The sequence below is a fragment of the Oryzias latipes genome, chromosome 16 (genome assembly GCF_002234675.1).
Source record: "Oryzias latipes chromosome 16, ASM223467v1".
NCBI lineage: Eukaryota > Metazoa > Chordata > Actinopteri > Beloniformes > Adrianichthyidae > Oryzias > Oryzias latipes.
The window spans coordinates 7,709,900-7,716,042 of NC_019874.2; the positions used below are offsets into that span (position 1 = coordinate 7,709,900).

Here is a 6,143-nt window from a genome sequence, read left to right on the forward strand (position 1 = left end):
GGTCTATGGATTTTAAATAACAGTGTTTTGGGTGAGGAAGGGTATCGCAGAAAGATTAAAACTTTACTGGGGTATTACAGGGATCAGATGGAAGATGACGTGGACTTCTTTTTCTTGGTGGGAGGAAATTGAAGGTCCGGATCCGGTTTATCGACTATGGCATATTGCAAAAAAAGGAAAGTGGAAGGCTCTGGAGGAGGAGAGGGACGTTAGGGCGATTCTGGAAAAAGAGGCAACCCTACTTGCGGATGACCCAGACCGTGATGTTACAGTTTATGAGGCTGCCCTGGCTCGGCTGAAGGGTTTTCAGGAGGAGAAGTGCAGGGCGGCTGCATTGAGAGCTAGGGTGAGGGACTTTGTGGAGGGTGAGAGGTCCTCGGCTTTCTTTCTGGGTTTAGAAAAAAAAAAGCAAGGCAGGTCCATCATCACGGCGCTGTACGACGCTGGAGGGAACGTGTGTACAGAGACAGATGAAATTCTGACTGTAGTGGAGAATTTTTATAAGGGCCTGTTTAATGGTGGTGGTAGTGATGAACATGCCGTGGAGGCCTGCGTGGGAGTTCTGACTGCCAGGGTGGGGGATGAGGATAAGACTGCATGTGATGCGGACATTACGGTGGAGGAGATCAGGAGAGCCATTGACAGACAAAACAGAAATAAATCTCCTGGTGCCGATGGTCTGACCGCTGAATTTTATCAATGTTTTCGGGATGACCTGGTGCCCCTTCTATCTAGGATGTTTGGTTCTTTCTGCCTGGGGCGACTGCCAACGCCCTCTTTTTGTTTAGGGACTGTTAAACTGCTGTTCAAAAATAAGGGTGACAGGGCGGACCTTGATAATTACAGGCCTATCACCTTGTTGAATACAGATTACAAAATCTTGACATCGGTGTTGGCTGAAAGGTTGAGGGAAGTGCTCCCCTCAATTTTGGGGTCTTCGCAGGCGTATGGGGTTCAGGGGAGACAGATAACGGACACGGTTCTTTCTCTTCTCTGCACGGTGGAGCATATGGAACGGTCGGGGGGATTTTTCTTAAATGTTGATTTTAGCAAAGCGTTTGATCGGGTGGAGCACGGGTTTTTGTGGAGGGTGTTAGATCGTTTTGGTTTTGGGGAACTTTTTATCTCTCGGATACGGGCACTTTATACCTCCGCTAGCAGTAAGGTGTTGTGCAATGGACATTCTACCGGCGTCTTCAGTATAACTCGGTCGATACGACAGGGCTGCCCGTTGTCGGCCATGTTGTTCAGCATCGCGGTGGAACCCCTGGCGGGCATGATTTCTGCTGATAACAGTGTTCGGGGTGTGGTCACGCCTGCGGGGAGGGAAATTAAAATCCTAGCGTATGCGGATGACACGAGCCTTGTGTTGAATGATGAGGCCAGTGTTGATGGGGCCTTGCGACAACTTCAGGCGTACTGTCGAGCCTCGGGCGCTAAGGTGAATGTCCACAAGTCTGAGATTTTCTTTTTGGGCTGCAGGGTCGACACGGTGAATAGATGGGGGTTTCGAGAGGCCACAGCTGGGGTTAGGGTGTTGGGGGTCTGGTTGGCCAGAACCCCTAGGGACACCATCCATCAAAACTGGACTGCGCTGGTGAAAAACCTGGCTCAGGTGTTGGCGTTGTGGAAAATGAGAAGGTTGACCCTGAGGGGTAAGGTCACGGTTTTGAATTCTCTGATCTTTTCGAAGATTAACTACGTGCTGTCTATCCTGCCCTTTCCTGTGCATTTCCAGACGCGCATCAATGAGTTGTTGTCTCTTTTCTTGTGGGGGTCGAGAGCGAACCAAATATCCAGGCTGACGCTGTCTCGGAATATTCAAGAGGGTGGGCTGGGTCTGGTGGAGTTGGGCGCCAGGAAGAAGGCTTTGCGCCTGAGACTGGTGGCCCGTCTCTTGGACCCGAGTCAAGTCCCTCACTGGAAGGATTATCTGGAGGATGACTTCTCTAGGCTTTTTCGACCTGGCCTTGCGGTATTCTGCCAGAGACGTCCGATGACGGCCTTTCAGGAATTGAGCCCTCTTTCCATAGAGCTGTTGTCGGCGTGGCATTCAGCTAGTGGTCTTGTAGTTCAATCCGTCTCCACCCCGTACCAGGTTTTGCATCAGCCACTGTTCCATAACGCGGTGCTCACACATGGGAGGCTTCCCCTCCAGTGTAGACTTCTGGAGGGAAGTGGTTGTCTCCTGGTGGGTGATATCATGGTTGGTGGGAGGCTGTGTGCGGTTACTGACGTTCTTTTGAGGTTTTGTGGTGGTATGACTCAGGGTGAGCGGTGGAGGGTGAAGCGGGGTTTTGCCCGGATCTCTTCCTCTGTTCCCCTGAGGTGGTTGGTTATTGTCAGGAGGGGTGGGCCTGTGCTGCAAGAGGCCAGTTTCTGTTTTCAGTTCTTGCAGGGTGGAGTGCCGGTTGCCGTGCAGTCTATAGCGACAAAGACCTGGTACCGGGCGATGCTCACCCTGGAGACCAAGGTCCCTGCGGCGGAAAGAGCATGGGGAGCAGTGTTTCCGGGTAAGGACCCTGCGAGTATTTGGAGGAGTCTGAAAGGGAGTATTTTCCCTCATTCAGTGTGGAATATGGATTTCAGGCTACGCCATAGAAAAATATATTCCAGTGTGGTTCTTCATCAGATTGATAAAGAACTGTATGATAGGACTTGTCCCGTCTGTGGCTATGTCCCTGAAACACTGGAACACATGTTTCTGGATTGTCTGGTTGTGAGGCCTTTCTGGCAGAGACTACGAGCGGCGCTGAAAGCCGGATGTTCCTTGGAGTGGGGCGTGGAGGAAGACTGGCAGTGGGCCTCGCTGTTCGGGATACCGAAAGAGGAGAGACGATCAGGATGGAAGGCGGCTGATTTACTTTTGGCGCTTGGCCGTTTTGCCATTTATCAGGCCAGGAACCTGCGACTTAAGGAAGGGCGTTCGATGGACCGATGGAGTTGTGTGAAGAGGATGTTGGGGGGACATCTACTGACGCTCGAGAAAGCGGACCCTGATGGAATGTGGCGGAGTGCTGAAATGACCAAGATTTTTTCTTGTGTGTACATGATGTAGTTTTAAGTTTAGTTTTGTGTTACTTTGGGATCTGTATTTTCTGCTTTGCAGGTCTGTTGTAGTTTTTGACTTTCTTTTGAATCTCCATCTGTAATGTTGTGATTGTTTCTTTTGTAAATATTTTAATTTCCTTTATAAATAAAAAAAAAAAAAAAAAAAAACACGCCCGATCTCGTCCGATCTCGGAAGCTAAGCAGGGTCGGGCCTGGTTAGTACTTGGATGGGAGACCGCCTGGGAATACCAGGTGCTGTAAGTTTTCCGGCTTTTGCTGGCATCCACCAAAGAGAAGGAAAATCACTCACACACCCCCACAAACAGCTTTGGGTACTTTGGTTTCCTTGTCATGCATTTGTGTCTTTGGTTTTTATTTTTCTGACACCACCGTTCTGTGACACATACAGCCACCAGAGAGCGCACCGGCCAGGAAATCAAACACACAGCTTTGGGTTTCTTGCTTTTTCATGTCCTTCTGTGTCTTTCTTTTCTTTTCTTTTCTTTCTTTTTCTTTTTTTTTTTTTTTTTTTTTTTCTCTGACATGACCGTCCGGGCTTCATCCAAACTCTTCAGCGAGCTGCAGGGCAGTCAGCGCCGAGGTGCAAATGCACGAGCCTGCACCCTCTAGAAACGCTGCCGTCTCGGTGACGAGCCCACGCAGGTGTGTGTGTGTGGAAGGCCGCTGTGGCGCACCTGCTGGGGTGAAAGGTCACCGTTTTGGCTGCAGGTGGGTGTGTCCGCTCAGCAGGTGCACCAATCAGTGGCACAGAGTGAGTGGGTGAAGGGGCCGCTGGGAGCAGGCAGGAGTCTGGTGCAGGCAGCGCTTAAAGGGCTCTGCTCCACACAACCCTTCGCTTACGGCCATACCACCCTGAACACGCCCGATCTCGTCCGATCTCGGAAGCTAAGCAGGGTCGGGCCTGGTTAGTACTTGGATGGGAGACCGCCTGGGAATACCAGGTGCTGTAAGTTTTCCGGCTTTTGCTGGCATCCACCAAAGAGAAGGAAAATCACTCACACACCCCCACAAACAGCTTTGGGTACTTTGGTTTCCTTGTCATGCATTTGTGTCTTTGGTTTTTATTTTTCTGACACCACCGTTCTGTGACACATACAGCCACCAGAGAGCGCACCGGCCAGGAAATCAAACACACAGCTTTGGGTTTCTTGCTTTTTCATGTCCTTCTGTGTCTTTCTTTTCTTTTCTTTTCTTTTCTTTTCTTTTCTTTTTTTTTTTTCTCTGACATGACCGTCCGGGCTTCATCCAAACTCTTCAGCGAGCTGCAGGGCAGTCAGCGCCGAGGTGCAAATGCACAAGCCTGCACCCTCTAGAAACGCTGCCGTCTCGGTGACGAGCCCACGCAGGTTTTTTTTTTTTTTTTTTTTTTTTTTTTTTTTTTTTTTTTTTTTTAATTGAAAAAGACAGTTGAGGTTAACAGTTTGAGACAATTGTATACAATTATGCAAAGTGCAAAAACATCGAAAAAAGGTACTGGACATGTACAAACAGCCAATGCAGAATAAAGACAATATAATTTTTTTTTTTTTTACCAATAATACAGAAAAATAAAATAAAATAAATACAAGACATTAAAATAAAATAAAAAATAAATAAAAAGGGGGGGGGGGGGTTTACATAGACATTGCAATTAATCTCAACTTAGGGGGCTATCAAGAAGCTGTAATTTACATATGATACTTTGAAGTTCCATAGCAAGTTTGTTTTCCATGAAGTTTACAGATGAAAAAAAAGAGCAGATTTCTTTATGAAATGTAGAAAAAAATGGTTTGATTTTAAGGAAACGGCATTTATGTATATAGAATTTACCCAAAATAATTACAACATTCAGAATAAGTTCTGTGTTCTTGTTTTCTAAAATAAACCCAAAAATGATATCCTTAATAGAAAAGTCTGCTAAAAGTGGAATCTTGGGGAAAAGCCAATAATGTAAGCTATTCCAAAAGACATCAGAATAAAACCATTCAAAGAAGAGATGCTCAGTTGTTTCAATCTCCACATGACAAAAAGAACAACAATTTTCAGGAATTCCAAACCGTTTTCTTAATAATTCCTTGGAAGGGTAAATACCTGAAAAGGTCTTAAAGTGAACTTCCTTGGCTTTAGGAGGAATGGGGAGTTTTAAATATTTAGTTCGTATTTGTTTCTTTTTTGAATTATTAAAATATTGGGTTATATAATTTGGATTTGAGACGTAGGGAAAGGACGTTACATTAAAATATTCTCTGATTTGAAGGTTTGGGAGTTTGGCAGTTGCTATGTTGTGTCCATTAATCAGAAGCTTGGGGACAGTAGGATGTCTGTAGATGTCATTATGAAACAAATCAGAAACTGAGCTCACAACATTTTGAGGAATGGCCTTAATAATTTTTTCAAAATCTTTTCTATTCGTTAGTGAACCATATTTAGCTGTGAAATCATCAAAAGACATGAGAGTGGCATTGTCATTAAGAAGATGCATTAAAGACCAAATTCCATTTTCAAACCATGTTGGAACAAAGATAGACTTGTTTCTGATAGTGATGTATCTGCAGTTCCATATGGGAGTGTTGTGTGGACTGTAATTGTGTTTATAAATGAGCTTCCAATACATGAGAACTTGCTGATGAAAAGACGAAAGATGAATGGGAAGTTTCTTATTGTCAAAATCACAACTGAGTAAAAATTGGATCCCTCCTAGGCTGGAAAATATTTTATTAGGAACAATGAACCAAATACTATTTTGATTCCTAATAAATGATTTTAACCAGTTTATTTTTAAGGTGCCATTAAGGCTGTTAAAGTCTATGGCTTGAAGACCTCCATCTTCATATTTTTTAGTCAGCGTACCTTGTTTAACATAGTGTGTTTTCCTTTTCCATATGAAGTTAAAATTGACTTGATTAATAGATTTGATGGCTTGTTTAGGGACACCTATAGAATAGGTGGGATATATGAATCTTGATATGCTTTCAATTTTGGTGAGGAGAATTCTACCAAAAATAGAAAGATCTCTCTGTGCCCAGTTATTCAGCAGAGTCGAACATTTCTCTAGTTTGTCCCAAACATTCAGTTTTTCCAAGTCTGTTTTG

At 45.1% G+C, this 6,143-nt stretch overlaps 1 non-coding gene across 1 annotated transcript; it reads left to right on the forward strand.

Moving 5' to 3' along the window:
* The first annotated feature begins 3,906 nt into the window (after positions 1-3,906).
* On the forward strand, positions 3,907-4,025 carry LOC111949014. The gene has a single exon (XR_002875036.1). It is a non-coding gene; the product is annotated as a 5S ribosomal RNA (ribosomal RNA).
* Positions 4,026-6,143: the final 2,118 nt, after the last annotated feature.